This window comes from Carcharodon carcharias, chromosome 9, assembly GCF_017639515.1.
Source record: "Carcharodon carcharias isolate sCarCar2 chromosome 9, sCarCar2.pri, whole genome shotgun sequence".
In the NCBI taxonomy this organism is placed as follows: Eukaryota; Metazoa; Chordata; class Chondrichthyes; order Lamniformes; family Lamnidae; genus Carcharodon; species Carcharodon carcharias.
The window spans coordinates 20139327-20157494 of NC_054475.1; the positions used below are offsets into that span (position 1 = coordinate 20139327).

General features: G+C 40.9%; 1 pseudogene; it reads right to left on the reverse strand.

The window, feature by feature from the left end:
* The window catches only part of LOC121282380, a 58648-nt pseudogene that overhangs the window by 23986 nt on the left and 16494 nt on the right, over positions 1–18168 (reverse strand).

Here is an 18168-nt window from a genome sequence, read left to right on the forward strand (position 1 = left end):
GGTGTCCTGCCCCTTAATGAGTGACTGCACATGGAACCATCACTCTTTGACAAGGGTGAATGCAGCCATGTGTGAGAAGCCTCCCTCGCACACTATTCCGCTTGCCTCCACTTCCCTTGAGACTATTAAAGAAATCTTTGTCTTGCCATAATAGAAAGGCTAACCACGAGTCTTTGTCGGACATGACAATGAAGTCGGGAGGATGGAGGTTTGCAGTTTCAAGTTGGCAGCCATTCACCAGCTTTCCCCTTGTGGGTATCCACCTCCCTCTCTCCCTTCATCCCTCACTCTGACTGCAGCTGAGGGCTAATGGATCAGAATGAGTGGCAGCCCAACACCTTGCTGCAATCTTATTGCTTTGTGACATCTCTGGGCCTGACCTGCTGCCTTCTGGGCTTTACCGTGCCGTTAGGATCTCAGATGACCACAGCAATCATAGCCATACCTTCTATTCTTATTAGGGTATTCATCTAATTGTCCAGTTGTTCTGACCTTGACACCCACTCATCCAAGAAGACCCTTCTCCCTCTATCACTTCCCCCCAGACTTCATCTTCCAAACCACCACCCACGTTCCCCATGCCTTCAAACTACCCACCCCGCCCCCTGCCCCCCCTTCCCTTCAAGCGCATGACATCTGCTGTCAAGAGACTGCTAGCACCAGGGAGAAGAGCAGTCTGAATAAGAAGGCAGCATCCGGTAGCATGTATGTCCAAGGGGTATCCCTTGCCAGGTGTTTGCCAAGTCAGGTAATTCACGCTATCGGAGTGGAAGATTTCACAGCGGCACAAGGTTCTGGTCTGTTGCCCAGCCAGTGAGCAAGCATGAGATGTAAAATATGTTCTCACTAGCTGGAAAGGCCATCCACAATGAACCCACCTGAAAAATCAGGTGAGGAAGATTCCAACCTGATTTCCCAACGTCAAGAAACTGGTTTTTAGCCTCCCGTCAGATTTTCTACCCCCACCCACCATGATTCCTGCCACTGTTGGCACTGGAAAATTCCACCAATGATTCACTAAACAGCAGTATGACAACAATTATTCTTGTAGTCCACGAATTTTGCCAAAGCAAGACTGATGGGTCATATGATGACCCAGCTGATCTGAGAAAATATTACCATTGTCACGGGTTTTTTCCATTAGCATCACTGGCTAGGCCAGTATTTATTGCCAATCCCTAATTGCCCTTGAGAAGGTGGTGGTGAGTTGCCTTCTTGAATCCCTGCAGCCAATGTGCTGTTAGGGTGGGAGTTGCAGGATTTTGACCCAATAACAATGAAGGAATGGCAATATATTTCCAAGTCAGGATGGTGAGTGACTTGGAGAACTTGCAGGTGGTGGTGTTCCCATATACCTGCTGCCCTTGTGCTTCTAGATGGCAGTGGTTGTGGATTTGGAAGGTGCTGTCTAAGAAGCCTTGGTGAGTTCCTACAGTGTACCTTGTAGATGGTACATACTGCTGCCACTATGCACTGGCGGTGGAGAGAATGAAAGTTTGTGGATGTGGTGCCAATCAAGCAGGCTGCATTATCCTGGTGGATGAAATTACTATATGATTTGTGCTGAAAGCCTGACCTTTGATGAAAATTGTTGTTGTTGCAATTGGCCTTAATTAACATAACATTAATAAATACATTTACTTGCAACATACTGCCTCAAGGCTTACATGAACAATGAAAGCATGCAACATAAAAATGAATTTGTAATTGTGCTGGTTTGTCATTATATTTACCAGAATTCAGTGTGATAATATAAGATAATGGGCGGAATCGTCCCAGATTGGCACTAAGCGTGTTAGCAGGTGTGAAAAAAGACATTTTACCCTCTGGCTACAATGGCAGTTTTTCACGCTGTATCATCTGCTTCCCGCATGATTAATTATGCAGTCACAGGAGACACGCCGTCGCACTGACAGGCCACCTCTGAATCACCCACCATACTATTACCTCACCCTTTCCTCACTCCAGGTTTGCAGCCCAGGGCTGCTCCAGTGAATGCCAAGCAGAGTTCAATAGCCTGTCACTGGAATGCCTTTGGAGGCCCACCATGATGTCCTCCATGTCTGCTCTGGCTGCAAGACATCCAGCAATCACCACTCCAGTTTGGATGGCGATGGCAGTGATGGTCAGTGCCAATGCCGTGCAGAAAATGTTGACCACCCAGTGCAGAAAGAGGATCTCATCTGTGCCGCCAAGATAAGGCAACCATCTCATCATTGTAAACCCTAACAATCACAGGCCCATCAAACAAAAACTCACCAAGGCTCCTTAGACAACAATTTCCAAACCCACGACCAATACCACCTAGAATGACAAGGGCAGCAGATATATGGGAACACCAACACCTGGAAGTTCTGCTCCAAGCCACTCACTATCCTGACTTGGAATTATATAGCCTTTCCTTCACTGTCGCTGGGTCAAAATCCTGGAACTCCCTCCCTAACTGCACTGTGGGTGCACCTACACAATATGGACTACAGCGGTTTAAGAAGCCAGCTTATCACCACCTTCTCAAGGGCAGTTAGGGATGGGCAATAAATGCTGGCCTAGCCAGTGAAGCCTACATCCCTTGAATGGATAAAAAAAAAAAATTCACTGGCATCTCACTCACTGCCAGCTGGAGGGACATCACCACTCCCTCTCTCACACACACCCTCACATCTCCACCTGGGCTCATCTCCTCTGGAGGCTGCCGCTTCAGCCCTCACCATCTTGAGGCCACCTCCGCAGATCAATATGTGCCCCCACACACACTCTGGGATACACCCCTTCCCCAGTACTGCCCTTGCCCTGAAGCCCCTTCCCCTGCCTGAGGCCACTTCTTCCCCTTCTCCAAGCAAGTCCTGGCCCTGCAGCCATTGAAAAGCCACCCCTGCCTTATGGCTGATCTGATATGTACAGACCTGCCTGTGAGACCCCTTAAAAGTGATGTGGTGCTGTCTGCAAAGCCAGGCAATGATAACCAGAAGTGCTGCCGGGAGCAATCGCACCGACGTGTCTGGATGATCCAGCATGGGATTACAGGACCTGAAGATTCCGCCCTGTGTCTTGGGATCCACAGTTGTATTTTAATGTTATTAAATCAATTCTATTGATAAATAACTTGTTTATGAGCAAGCTTGTTTTACATTTAATAAACAAACTAGCAGAGAATCACACAAATGAAAATGGTCTGACCTTTCCTCAATAGAAACTGGTGCAAAGGTATCAACAAAGCAACTGAGCATGATAATTGTGTGATTTTGAAATCAGCTGCTAACACAGTAAACAATGACACTGCTTGGTATGTCAAAGCTGTCATCTTTTCCTTGGATTCCTTTATTCTCTCTGTAACAATGTTTTCTTTCAGCAAACAAAATAAATTGCAAGATAATTGAAAAGAATAATGGATTGGACAGTTTCAGCTGTTTTGTTTTGGGCTTTTAATTCCCTTTGTCTCATTTTTGGTTGCACTCATGCAAAAATATTCAGGTGCTGGGGGGATGAATGCATAAGAACAATACTCTGAAGGTTAGGCCAATATTCCATCACACAGGAGAAAGCAGAATCAAAATAATGTTGAAACCCAAAACACTCCAGAAACTCTGCACGTTTCCGGAAAAGCAGCTCTTTTGATCAGTGCCCCATTCACCGGCCACATGTACCATCTACAAGATGCACCACAGCAACTTGTCAGCCTCCTTTGACCTCTGCCAGCTAGAAGGAACAAGGACAGCAGACGCATGGGGACACCACCACCTGCAAGTTCCTCTCCAAGTCACACATCATCCTGACTTAGAACTAAATTGTCATTCCTTCACTATCACTAGGTCAAAATTCTGGAACTCCCTCCCTAATAGCACTTTTGGTGTACTTCCACTACATGGAAGTTCAAGAAGGCTGCTCACCACCACATTCTCACAGACAGTTCGGGATGGGCAACAAGTAGTCACCTTGTCAATGACACTCACATCCAAAGAAAGAAAAAGAACAAACATTAGCAAACCCCTCAGGCAGGTGGGAATCTAACTGTAAAAAGCATTTTCCCATCAGAAATGAACTGCCAATTAAAATTTCTCCACCATCCCATATCTGCCCCACAGACAATTAATTAACCAGCTATATAAATGATTAGTACCACTTTTTCTTGTGAAAAATATATCGGTAGGATGCAAGATACCAAAACTCAGTTGGTTCCACTTTCCTTCCTGTGTTGAACCCAAAATGCTTTCCCTGTGAACTGCTGGAATGACTGTAGATATCAGCGTGCTGTGCTTTGAGTTTGTGTCAAAGATTCAAATGTCTATTTCTGCCTTAAACTGTTGGAAATGAATTCATGCAGGTGAATTCCTTTTAACTGAAATTGTTAGATATCATTCATAGATATCAGAAAATACCAGGTGAACTGTATTCTTGATGAATCAATGATTTTTATTTTGCTGTTTAAATGGCATTTTATACCTTCAGTTGAGACAAATTAGATGTGGTACATTAATGGTCTTTATCCACAATGGTGCATCACCTCAGTAATTAAACTGAAGACAAGTTACAGTTTCACTGGTGCCCAACGAAGATTTAAGGCAGACTGGAAAAATAAAGACTATTTTAGTGTTCTCTTATTCAATGATAATATTTCAATATCACATCAGCAGCATAAAAATAAATAACTGATATATTGGGTATTTTTAAAATTATAATTATTTTCTTGTTTCTTGGCCTTTCTTCTTCCCCAACAACACATCTTCACCCAGCAGAACTGACCAGGAACACAAGCAAAGTCTTCCCCAATTCCACAACCAGGTTCTGAAACATTCATGTAAAAGCAGCTTAGGCTGAAATAAAACTCAATAACCTTGTTTTGTGAAAATGTCATTGCAGATGTCTATGATACCAGAGCACTGTTGTGGGGATTGCAATGGTTCAAGAAGGCAGCTCATGAAGGGTAATGGATGAGCAATAAAAGCTGGGCATGACAGCCACACCCACACCCAGTGAACCAATAAAAATAACACCAATGTGAGAGCATTCCAACCATTTCAACTGAAACAAAACTAGGAAAATTAACCTAGATTCATTTAACATGCACATTGTGAGGATTTGTTGAAATTGTACACCCAGTGAGCTGAGATTTATTATATTTTACACGTATATTTTGAACTCTTGATGGACTCTTTTAGGACTTCTAATAAAGGCTACATTGATATTTTACAGCACCTCAACATTATCGTTTTCATCGAAAGCCTGCTTTGAACTGTTACTTAGGTTAATAAGCAAGTCTACCTTCTGCTTGCTCATTATGCCCAGTTGCAACAGGCACATGAAGAATCAAAGACTAATCCAGAGCACAATTTTTCAGGTAGGTACCTCTGTTGTCACATTCATAAAATTTGCTCTTGTCCTTTGGATCAGCATAGATGCCATTAGCTCTGCCAGCGCAGAAACCACTTCTACCACTGCTGCGCCACCAGGGGCCTGACTGGGAGGAACAGCTGGTGCCAGTGTTGTTTTAGATGGAACACAAGCTAGAAGAAAACAAAATCCACTAATTCATTTCTTGCTTCAAAATTAGTTGCAAATGAAGATAAACATTGCAAAGACAAGGGCTGTTGCTGCATTGAAAATCATCAGCTCGAACTCAATTCCTTACGGTGTCAGGATCGAGCTGCTTGGAAAGTCAGTCCAATAAGGGCTACTGAGAAAATCTTGTGACATAGCCAATTCTGTTTGGAGCCTATTTGCTTGAGTGAAAATTTTAAAGTGCAATTTAATTATAGATTTATTTTAAATCAAGTTACACAAAATGTTATTGAACCCCGTCTGATTATAAAATTGATAAATTTGGATCACAATATGTTATCCTTTTAAATGACATTATAATACAATGCACATCTTTAATTAATTTAACTATCATCAGCAGACTGGGTGCAACAACCAATACAGATTCATGACTTAGCCTGTTAATATTGTTATGAAGATGTGTTATTTAAAATATTAATTTACAATGCCTTCAGCTGGATATTTATTAATTTATAATGTCATCGAGTGGACAATCATGTGTGTTAACCTTTTTTGAAATGGACATTTTTTTTCTAAGCTAAGGACACTGGCTTACAGCAGCTGCTATATGGCATTTGAGAAGGACACAAGTTGCTTTTTATGGAGACCTGGAGATCTCAGAGAGAGGTCACATAATCCAGCTCTTGGGGGAAAAGATACTGAATTTTGAATGTTCAAAGTGAGACTGCCTCAGGGGCAACAGCCTTACCCCATCTCTCTTTCTTCAGTTACCTCTCTCATCAAAGATGATCCATTTATGATTTGAAAAACCCACCAGAAGATTTTATTGCTGCAAACCAAAAGCTGCAAAAGGAGAATTCCAAATCAAAACCACAGTCTCCAGGGAAAAACACCAGGAACCAGCGGCTACTGTGGACCAGGGCCCTTCACTGCAAACAGACATCTGGTCAGCCAGTGATTTTTTTTTCTCTGATTCTATTTGTTACTTGGCCAAATTTTTAATACCTGATATTCTGCAGAGTCTTACTTCCTTCTCCTTGCTTGTTGTGCGGAGGAGGGGGTGATGGCTTACATGTGTTGTATGTTGGTTGGAATGGCTGAGGAGTGATCGTTGAGACATTGCTATGTCTAAACACTAACTGCTTTATTAGATTTAATGAACTATATACAGATATACATAGCTAGGTGTTAGTCTGCTTGAAACCTTCTCACCCTCGACTCTTGATCATATGTATCTTGCATCATCACTATGGGCAGTGCTGTTTATACAATCCCACACATTAAACACTAATGCTACAGTGTGTGTTGTTTTTGCATTAGTGAGTACTTAGACATTTTTTTCATTTTAAACCTTTTTTTAGTAATTTCTGCATCTTTACCTGAGTGAGTTTTAGCAATAAAGCTAATTCTTAATTCTGCAATTAAATATATATAAATTGGCAATAACATTTCTTCATTAAATTCAGACTGTTACAATCAAGTCAGGAGTGGGACAAAGAGAGCAATCAGTTCACCCCAGCAACCTGGGTTGTAACGTATATACATGTTTCAGTATTTTACTGCATGGCTCATCCTGTTTTATGAATTTTATGATTGTAGACACTTAGCAATATTGCAGTAGTCAGTTTTCTATGGTTCTAACAATGTTGAAATAGAAATACTTTTAGGTACCCCAAATAATTGCTAATTTATATTAGTTATTAGTGGTTGCCCCTGCCTACTTTGTGGTAGCGACAAGTAATCAGTCCAAGCCCAAGCCATCCTGACAGTTACCTGCAGAAATTCCAAGCCCAGAGTGCAAGGCATTAATAATAGTCGACTAGGCACTTTACAGCCTTCCGGACTGAATATTGAATTCAACAACTTTAGGTCTTGAGCTCCCTCCTCCATCCCCACCCCCTTTCTGTTTCTTCCCCCTTCCTTTTGTTTTTTCCAATAAATTATATAGATTTTTCTTTTCCCACCTATTTCCATTATTTTAAAATATTTTTAAATCTTTTATGCTCCCCCCACCCCCACTAGAGCTATACTTTGAGTGCCCTACCATCCATTCTTAATTAGCACATTCGTTTAGATAATATCACCAACTTTAACACCTATGTGTTCTTTTGTTCTGTTGTCTGTGACATCTTTTGATGATCTGCTTCTATCTATCACTGCTTGTTTGTCCCTACAACCACACCAACCCCCTCCACTTCTCTCCCCCCACCCAAACCACCCCCCCACCCCACACACACACACACACACACCTTAAACCAGCTTATATTTCACCCCTTGGATTCACTCAAGTTCTGTCGAAGGGTCATGAGGACTCGAAACGTCAACTCTTTTCTTCTCCGCCGATGCTGCCAGACCTGCTGAGTTTTTCCAGGTAATTCTGTTTTTGTTTCACCAAATAAAAAGTGTAGGATATCAGCTTATCAAAGAAAGCTTGTCTCCAAAGCTTTTCACTTTGTCATATCCAACCCATACATTTCCTTTATAACCATATGGAACCACCTGTGGAGCATCCCATTTGGAAGTGCCTGTTTTCAACAATGTGCAGATCTGTGAGAAGAGTGAGACATTAGCATTCAAGTCATCAGCGGTCACAAATGATCAGTGATTTGCAATGCTCTCAACGTCCACTGGCAATCATTTGCACATCACTTTCCATTAATGATTTATTCAACCATCATTTTCTGTCAATTACAATCCTCAAACTGGGAGCACTGTTCTTATTTGCTGTTGAAAAAATATTTTTATTCATAAAAAGCAAGTGATGACTAATATTACCTTTTATTAAAAGATAATCAATGATTCCTCATGCTGCATGTTTCCAATCCGGGGCATTGGAGGATCCAAAGAAGTATCTGGATTTAAATCAATCTCTTTAACCTGTGTAAAGTAGTAGCGTCGACACCAGCTTCATTACCATTCCAACAATGTGGAAATAAGGCATAGGTTGGCACACAAGCTGCTAAGGATTGACTGTAATCTTTGTACAAAAAACCTTGGAGCTTCCTGGGGGGAGGTTAAAGATGTAAAAGGTTATATCCCCCATTTTACCTCCTCATGTATTTTCCAAAACTAACAACAATGGCCAGAGTGAGACAGTCAAATACCTTCCGATGATGGAGGGTATGGCATTGTGAGTCTGTTTATCAGAGTATGATGACATGTTTCAGCTCCTGTTCCTTTGGTACCTGAGCTGAGCTATGGCATGTGTTGTGATGCTGGCAGAGGCAGCAGGGTCTTCATACATGGGACAGATGATCAGATGGTGGTGTCTTTGGTAAGGATGTCAGAATGAACTGCCTGTCATTAAATCGGGCCATCCTGGATACTTTCACCTCTTGAACTGCACAAGGGGAGCACATGCTCTTAAGATACATTTTAACATGTCACTTAATCAGCCTGAGGAAGTTTGTATGATTGAGATAATGCAGATGTTCTCACAGTAAAGCTTGAGTCATTTTGGAGGATAGAATTCAGTACTTGGTTAGTATTTTCAAATATAAAATCTTATGGAATAAAGAAGCTGCATCAGTAGCAATACCTCATAATAGGCCAAGCTTCCAGTCACTCTGGTGTACGGCCCAGCTGGCCCAGGACCTCCTGACGGGGCTCCCCCCAGTGTTGGATGAGGTCAGTCTGAAGGTATGGCCATATGTACCAAACCCAATGTTCAGTTTCTCTGAAGGAACTCCCTGCTCTTTCCAGTAGTTCATTGTAAAATTCTACAGGAAAGAAACAAAGAAAGTATATGTTAGAAGGACTTTGAAAACCATCTGGTTGAAGATAGTTATCCACTAGAAATAATAAATATGATTGCATTCTATTTTTATGAACACTTACCACATTAAAGTGAATGTTGGTATAGAGTTTGTTATTTGGGAGAGGAAAAAGAGGACTATTTTCTCTAGTGACGCTATTCCCAGATCCAAAGTAATCATATGTCATCACTTTGAAAAAGTCCAAGGTTCTGTATGAGAAGAGATCTGAGTTACACTGATATCTTGTTTACTAAAATAAATGGTAATTATCTAACTCATGAAAGAAATTAGCTCTGACAGTTAAAATTATAGAAAACAAACAAGGGCCTTGCATTTATACAGGACCTTTTATGGCCCAGGATATCCCAAAGCAGCTCATAGATGATGACTGACATTCAACATGCAGTCACTGTCACATTCAGATGGATGACCAATTAGCGTGATTTAGTGCTGTTGGCTGAGGAATAAATGTTAGCCAGAACACAGGGAGAACTCTTCCTCAAATAATTCCATGGGGGGCTTTTACATCTATTTAGGAAATCGGACTGGACTTCAGTTTAACATCACATCTGAAAGACGGCAGTGCAGCATTCCCTGAGCATGGCATTGGAGTGTCAAGTGAGACAATCCAATTGAGTTGTGTCGTGAACCCACATTTGACTGATTCAGATGCAAGAGTGCTACCACCGAGCCACCTTATGTGTTTCTATAGTATATTAAAACATTTGAGTTTATTTTAAAACCTGCCACCCAGCTTTTGCTGAAAAATGGAGACTAATGAAATGTTCTGGCCATTGACAGCCATTGAAGCCTGCCCAACTCGATGTTCAAGCAAGCTTTGAAGCACACGGCCAACATCATCTGAAACAAACAAGAGCCTTATTTAGATTCCTAAATGGGGTCATACACCAATCGTCGAACCCAAATGGAATCATTATGGATCAATGATGGAAGCATTGACACTCAGGTTCAACCATGCAACTCTCTATTACACTGTCCCAAATGCTTGAATGTCTCCTGAATGCAGCAGTGATCATAAATGGCCATGGTAAGTATGGTCTGCCCGGAGCACAATGCAGCAGAACTGTAATATATAACTTATACATCACAGCCCAACTGATGAGAGCAGGGCCTTTATATTCAGGGATCTAAATGAGAAAACAAAGTCAAAGAGTAACAAACTACATGATGATTAAATAGGGGGATTCAAAATGCATGGATACTTCTTATATAACTTAGAAATATATTTTACAGAAAAGAATAGAATATGATGTTCTCCTTGTTTCCTGAAATACATTTATCTTGCAATCATAACCAGAAGAAAAATTTCAGAATATCTGGTCATCATCTCATTGTTGTTTCTGGGGTTTTGCTGTGAGCTTGTTGGTTGCTGCATTTTCAGGCATTACAACAGTGTCCACAGTACCCCAAAATACTATTGACTGGGAATATCTTTGGGATGCCCTGAAGCTGTAAAAGGAGGTACATAATTCAAATTCATTTTTCCATTACTCACCCACTTTTCATGTTTTACTACTCATTGAAAGAAAGAAGCATTTGTACAGCTTTCTCAGAATTACCCAAGTTGTGAATATAGCACAAGCAGGACAGTCCCAGTCAATAAACAAACTATCAAACCCAAACCACGCAAGAAGCTAAGCTCAGACTCGAGTTGGCAAATTCAGCCTCTCTCTCTCTCTTCATCTCCCCTGCGCTCTGTCCTGTGTAACTAACATGGATACTTACTGTCCAAGCTGAGGAACTTCATAGCTCATCTCAATGATGCCCATCCCAGCAGAAACTGCAGCTGAGAGCAACATTCTTGGTTTTCCAGTGCTTTTCGCCTCAGCTTCAAAGGCTGCTACAATTTCCTAGAAGTTGAAAATGAATAAGATTTCTCTTAACAACAGATCCTCACCAAAGGAGGGTTTCAAATGCAGACTAAAAAATTTTCCAGTTTTATAAAATGTATCCATGGTTTTGCTGTGAGCTTATTGGTTGCTGCATTTCCAGGCATTGCAGCAGTGTCTACTAATCTAAGGGTGTAGTCAGAGGTAGGACCAGGTTTAAATGGAGCCTAGATCGATAACTGTTATTGCACACTAGCCAGAACAGTGATTAATGAGGATGCTAATAGTTACGTTATTGGTTATCATGCCATTCGTTATCTTGCTGATCGGCCATGATTTCACTGAATGGCAAAACAAGCTGGAAAGGCTCAGTGGCCTGCATATGTTCCTATGTCCCTTGTCCTTGGTGATGTCCTTGAGAGGAAATTTAAATTTACAAACAGGTTTGAAAGCTGCTTTATTTTAGCTAATAGACTAAACATCCTGTTAAACACATTTGGTCCTACCTGTGCCAGCACGGTGAAGAGATGTTTGTCTCGTCTCCCAGGATATTCCCAGTCAATATCCAAAATATCAAACCCATAACCGCGCAGCAAGTTAATCACAGACTTTATGAAAATTTGTCGAGTTCCTGATGTGGAAACCATAGCGGAGAATCTAGAGGAGAGTAGAATGTTAAACAAGGTCAGGACACGTGTATTTTGGTTTCAGTAATTACCAACCGGACCTTTAAGAAGTTTGAATCTTTTACAATTTCAAAATATACCAAGAAATCGAGTATAATTTACAAGAATATAATTATGACATGGTGTTGCATTGATGTTCCTCTTGATAATCAGATGATTCAATGTTCACTGGGTGTATTAACTTAAATTAAGTATTTGTAAAAACGGTGCATTTGATCCTTTCAAATATCATCTTATAAATATTCTTTGAATTAAATTTTACAGACAGATGAACATAGTCACAGAATGCTCATTAACAGGCAATCGTTGTATTTAACAAAGATCTTACAGTTATCATTTCCAAAAGTATCTCTTTGACCCCAGCTTATTTTATATTATTAGCAATTGGAAAAGAAGCACATTCTGCCCAATGCTAAAATAAAATATTTTTATCTTACTTCTGAGTTCCAAACTTCCAGCCTCCGATGGACAGGAGTGTCTTAAGGTTTGCATTTCTGTTGTAAAATTGAACAAATTGTTTTTTTAGAATAAGGAACATAAGCAAATGCATTTATTAACACAACAGCGACTGCTGAAAACCATATTGTCCTAGTCTTCTCACTGCTTTCTCCTTTAGGTGCTAAATTTTAATTGAACAGAAATACCTCAGTGCAGAATATACATTTGACAACAAGATGTGCCATAGGAAAGAGGATAAGGTTCATGTGAGGATGTCCCACAAACAATAACACAATCTCTTTATTTTATTCCTTCATGGGATGTGGGCATTGCTGGCAAGGCCAGCATTTGTTAGTCATTCCTCATTGCACTTGAGAAGATGGTATTAGAAGGTCTCGTGGTGCAGTGGGCAGTGTCCCTGCCTCAGAGCCAGAAGCTCTGAGTTAATAACCCACTCCAGGATTTGATGACTGAAGCAGGTACATTCATAACACAGACAATCAGGTTTGATCCCAGTTCTGGCTGGGGTAGATTGGGGAAATGCCTTCTTGTCCTACCCATGGTGGAGGTCATGACACTGTGGTACGGTCCTGTCTTCGGGCAGAGGCCTGAAGGAGAAGCTGGCAGTGATCCACCTTCTTGAACTGCTGCAGTCCATCTGGGACAGTGACTCCCACAGTGTTGTTAGGAAGGCAATCCCAGAATTTTGATCCAGCAACAATGCGGGAACAGCGACATAGTTCTAAGTCACGATGTTGTGCGGCTTGGAGGGGAACTTGCAAACGGTGATGTTCCCAGGCATCTGCTGCCCTTGCCCTTCTAGGTGGTAGAGGTCCCGGGTTTGGGAGGTGCAGTCCAAGGACTCTTGCTTCGTTGTTGCAATGTGTCTTGTATAGAGAACACTGCTGCTACTGTGCATCAGTATTAGAGGGATTGAACATCTACTTTGGTGGGTTGGGTGCTGATCAAGCAGACTTGTTTGTACTAGATGGTGTGGAATTTCTTGAATGCTGAGTTTTAGAGCTGCACTCATCCAGGCAAGTGGAGAGTATTCCATCACACTCCTGACATATGCCTTGCAAATGGTAGACAGGCTTTGGGGAGGCAGGAGGTGAGTTATTCTCCTCAGAATTTCCAGTCTCTGACTGCTGTTGCATCCATAGTGTCTATATGGCTGCACCTGTTCAGTTTGTGCTCAATGATAAACCCAATATTTTGATATTGGGGGGGCAAGGTGGGAGGGAGGGGTGCAGCGATGGTGATGCTATTGAATGTATTTAATTTTTCCAGGGCTCCTTGATGCCACAGTCAGTCAAATGTTGCCTTAATTACAAAGGCTGTCACTCTCACCTCCATAAATCTTGCTGGGCAACATGAATATTGCAGCTTTGAGTGAACATCAACAACAGAGCCCTGTGAGCAATAGTTACCTGGTTGTCCTCTAAGGCAGGAAAGCGCAAATGGCAAGGGAGGAGTTTAAAAACAGGGGTCACAAAATCCCTTACTATTAGGCTACAATAACAGGGAGTAGTGTCAATTTTTTGAAAATATTTAACACACATTGATCAGTGCTTTATAGCTGGCTGGAATAGTTAAAATGCAAATTCCATCTCACTCATTCTGTGTTGCTGAACAGAGTGGAAATTCCAGCTCTCTCCTAAGCCCAGTGTTTCTGCACATATGCAGGTGTGTATACACTTGAGGCACAAGGCATCCTGTGCACCAGTGTACTCTGAGAGTCAGATGCAAGTGCAAAATTTAGCATATATGGCAAGTATAGTTGTACACTAGTTAAAATAACTTATCAGTTTAGTGTGCCAACTCAAAGGCTTTTGCAATGTTGAATGAATATAAAGTGCTTTTTGTTTATATGGCACAACATGGTGATATCATGATTGCGTCAGGCATTGTCAGACCCATTGGGCATTGACACATCTCTGCCAACGGGACACAAATCAACATAGACCAATTTCACCCAAACACCAGCTATCTGACTGGGTCAGTCACGTTATGTTTACATATAATTGGGCACAATTTTTCAATGTTGACCAGAATGTAATTAGGACCTCAAACTATATTTAGCACTGCAGGTATATTCTCAATATTTATAGAATAATTATACTTGTTTTTAAGGCTGTTGAATGAGTGGTAGAGAGTCACATCGTTCACAGCAATGGTGGTGATTTGTTTGTCCATCCCAGCAAAAGCATAGATCAGATGTGTGCACAAGCAAGGATCCACATTCTCTGGCAAATACTTCCCCTCTCCTGGACTGTACTGAGCCCAGTTTGTAAAGTAACAAACCAGTCTGTAGGCAGAGCCTGAGAGTGAGGCAAAAAGAAAATCAGGACAGAGCTTCTACTCGTCACTTAAAATTTAAAAATGCTTGAAAAGCACAAAGGCTCACCCAGTTCCAGGCACGCCAATAAGACCACTGCTGGAATGAAGAATATAGGATGAGTGTTAAAATTATGATCAAAATATGCTGAAAGGTTCAAGAGTTCACAACAATTCTATTGTATGAATGAATAGAAACCCTTAAGAATCAATCCTTGGTCCGATTCTTTTCCTCACCTATTTGCTGCCCTTTAGTGAGGTCATTGATAGACATGGGTTCAGGATCTACATGTGCATTGAAAATACCTGGCTCTACCTCATCAACATCTTCCCCTCCTCTCCCCTGTACTGTCAGATTATTTGGCCAACAAACAGCCTTGGATGAACCACAATGTTTTGCAGCTAATCAATGTAAAACTTAATTAATCATCTACAGCCCCCATCCTCAACTTTACCGCCAATTCCTCCCTGTTTACTGTCTCAGACCGAACCAGATGTTATGACCTCACACAACAGCAGCAGATTTCATTAAAATTATCCTCCAAATCATTACTTTACCTCAGGTACTTAGACAGCACCTTCCAACTCCACGACCACTATCATCTAGAAGGACAAAGGGTGGCAGACACATGGGAACAGCACCACCTGCAAGTTTTCCTCCAAGCCACTCACCATCCTGACTTGGAAATATATCACCATTCCTTCAGTGTTGCTGGGACAACATCCTGAAACTCCCTCCCAAACAGCACTGTGGGTGTACCTACACCACATTGACGGCAGCAGTTCAAGAAGGCAGCTCCCTACCAACTTCTCAAGGGCAATTAGGGGTAGGCAATAAATGCTGGCCCAAACAGTGATGCCCACATCCCATGAATGAATTTTTTAAAAAACTAACTTTTCAAATGTTCCATTTAGCTCTGGTTCAAAAATATTGATGTAAAATAATTTAAATGACAAAAACTGCAAAATTTACTTTCAAGTTGTCATGCAATTGATTATGTTTAATAAACCAGCTACATTGAATTCTACAGACAGATCAATTTTCAAATGCATCTGAAAATATTAGAATGATATTAAGCTTTCCATAAAATTGTAATATCAAGCGCTACAATTGATGTCAATGTTAACACACCAAACTGGAATAAGCAGGCAATCTGAGAAAGAACAAGTTCATGTACAATGTAGAAAAGAACATGTACAAGCAGTTGATGCCAACTGATTACTTATGGAAATATTTCAGTGAAATGAATAGAAATTGATATGCCAAATAACTTTCTGCCTGCACCCTTGCAAATGAATTCTCCTGGGGCAAATCATCCATTACCAATGTAGCTGAATGGCATTCCTTTGCTAATTTAACCATTTAATCATGTCAGTTAAATTGCTAAAAGTGCCAGGCAAAGTAATTTCTTGCAGTCCTACTCCTACCGCTCAGTATAACCTAGCTATAGAGATAAAAACAAAAAACTGCGGATGCTGGAAATCCAAAACAAAAACAGAATTATCTGGAAAAACTCAGCAGGTCTGGCAGCATCGGCGGAGAAGAAAAGAGTTGACGTTTCAAGTCCTCATGACCCTTCAACAGAACTCAATATAGCCTAACTATATTCATTCTCATTAACTTTACAATTTGTTAAAAACATGAGGATTTGTTAAAAACATAAACCTGAGAATTAACTTGGACCACAATTGCTCACCTGCACACTTGTACTTTGATGCTATTTTGCATCATAGCACAAACATACAGATGCATGTTACTGTCAAAGAGCATTTAGTGGAGGAACAGCAGATGGACTTTCCAATAGGTTGTTTAAGGGTTGTTTGAGTTTGTTCAAAACATGCACTTGACAACAACAATGAGGCGTCTTCAGATAACACAGCAAAGAATCAATTCCTTTATAATTAGGCTTGAATTTGAGAAGGGAATCTCCTCTTTGTTCTATTCCCCACTTAAATCCTAAGGCTTCATTTACAAACAAAATCTACAATATTCTAAAGGTCATGTGAGAAGTGGAAGAATGGCTTCCTTCTTTTTCTATGCCTCAATTGATCACAACAGGGTTTTTTTAGAGAATTTGCTTGCCAATCCAATGAATGTTTTATTGTTTAAGTGCGGTGACTGTAAAAGAGACACGCAGACAGATTTTCTTGTAAGTTTCATAAGAAAAGGAAATAGTATTTATTGTACTTTACAAACTTTATTGTGTATTGTCCTCCAGATTTAAATCACGTGTGCCCACCCAAGCTAAATTTCAAGCCATAGACACAGAAGTTAATTACAATGCAGTAGGGTAGATTAAATTGCTTAAGAGTCCAAAACAAGTCAATTGTATATATAAATTGATGGTTTAGTTGGTTTCAGACGAGCTTGATGGTCTTTCCAGATTCTGTGTCAAGGAATTTCAAAGATGTGGGTGGAGGATGTCTGCCTTTTCTTTTAGTGTTTCTGGAATCAGCAGCTGCTGCATTAATATTTAAGATGCTGCCTGCGGTCTGTGGCTGGTCAAAAAACAAGCCTGCAGGACAGTTGGATAGAGAGAGAGAGGGAGTCAACTGAAGTTCTCCCTGGTCTCACTCTGACTGGCCTAGAAAGAAGCTGTTTCCTAGAACACAAAGATGATTAGGTTGCTCATGACATGATCTCCTCTCACAAATTAATATGTTATCCAAACTGTTTTGTGACATCTTTTTTTGTGACATGGTGCCAGCCATGTCATGGTATGGGTTCTTTCTGCTGCAGTGAGATCCTGCAGAGTTTTATGTTTAAACATGAACTCTTTATTGCTAGTCTTTAACTATTTACAGGTCCTGGGTTACTATCTTGCATGGAGTTATTACTGCCATGCAGGTAGGTTGCTTACAGAGTGCTGTTCTAGAGTGTTCTGTGAGAATATACCATGTAACTGTATACATTACATTGTGTGCGATGTTATTCTCCAGTCCCATATTAACCCTAGCCCTGACAAGTACCTTTACATTACAGTGGCATGCAGGCACATTTCACAACATTCCCTCTCTTCTCCAAAGAAAACTTTCCACCCTTCCAATGGAGTATTACAATACAATTTTCACTTGCTATACCTGCTCCCCAATCTCAAGTCTCTGACTTTATAAATTCAGACGGTCCTGAGGCTTGAAAGTTCTGTCATGTTTAGAGGAATGGTAATAGTATTTTATGTTTCTGGTACTTGGCTATCTCCATTTGAATCACTTTTTGTGCTCCTTCAGGTTGCGTTTCCCTTTATTAACAACTTGCCCGCTTTTGTTGGACATTGTGGATTGGTCCCATTCCTTCCACAAGGAATGTGCACTCAGTTCATTCCTAGAGTTGAACTTGAATTTTCCTTTCCCAAGGTGTCCACCATGTTCTTGCTGGATGTGGATGTTTTGCAAATGGAACCTTCATTCCCACTTGTTTCACAATTTCAGCCAAACATTTGTTTGCTCATTTATTGTCAAATCCTTTTGCAAGTTTACGAATCTTGGCCTGCAGCTTAGTTTTCTCTACTTCTAGTGCCTCGCACTTCAGTGTCAGATTTAAATTTTCTGATCTTATTTCTGTCTTTTATTTCTCTGTCTGCAACAGAATTTTGTCCTTGTCTTTTA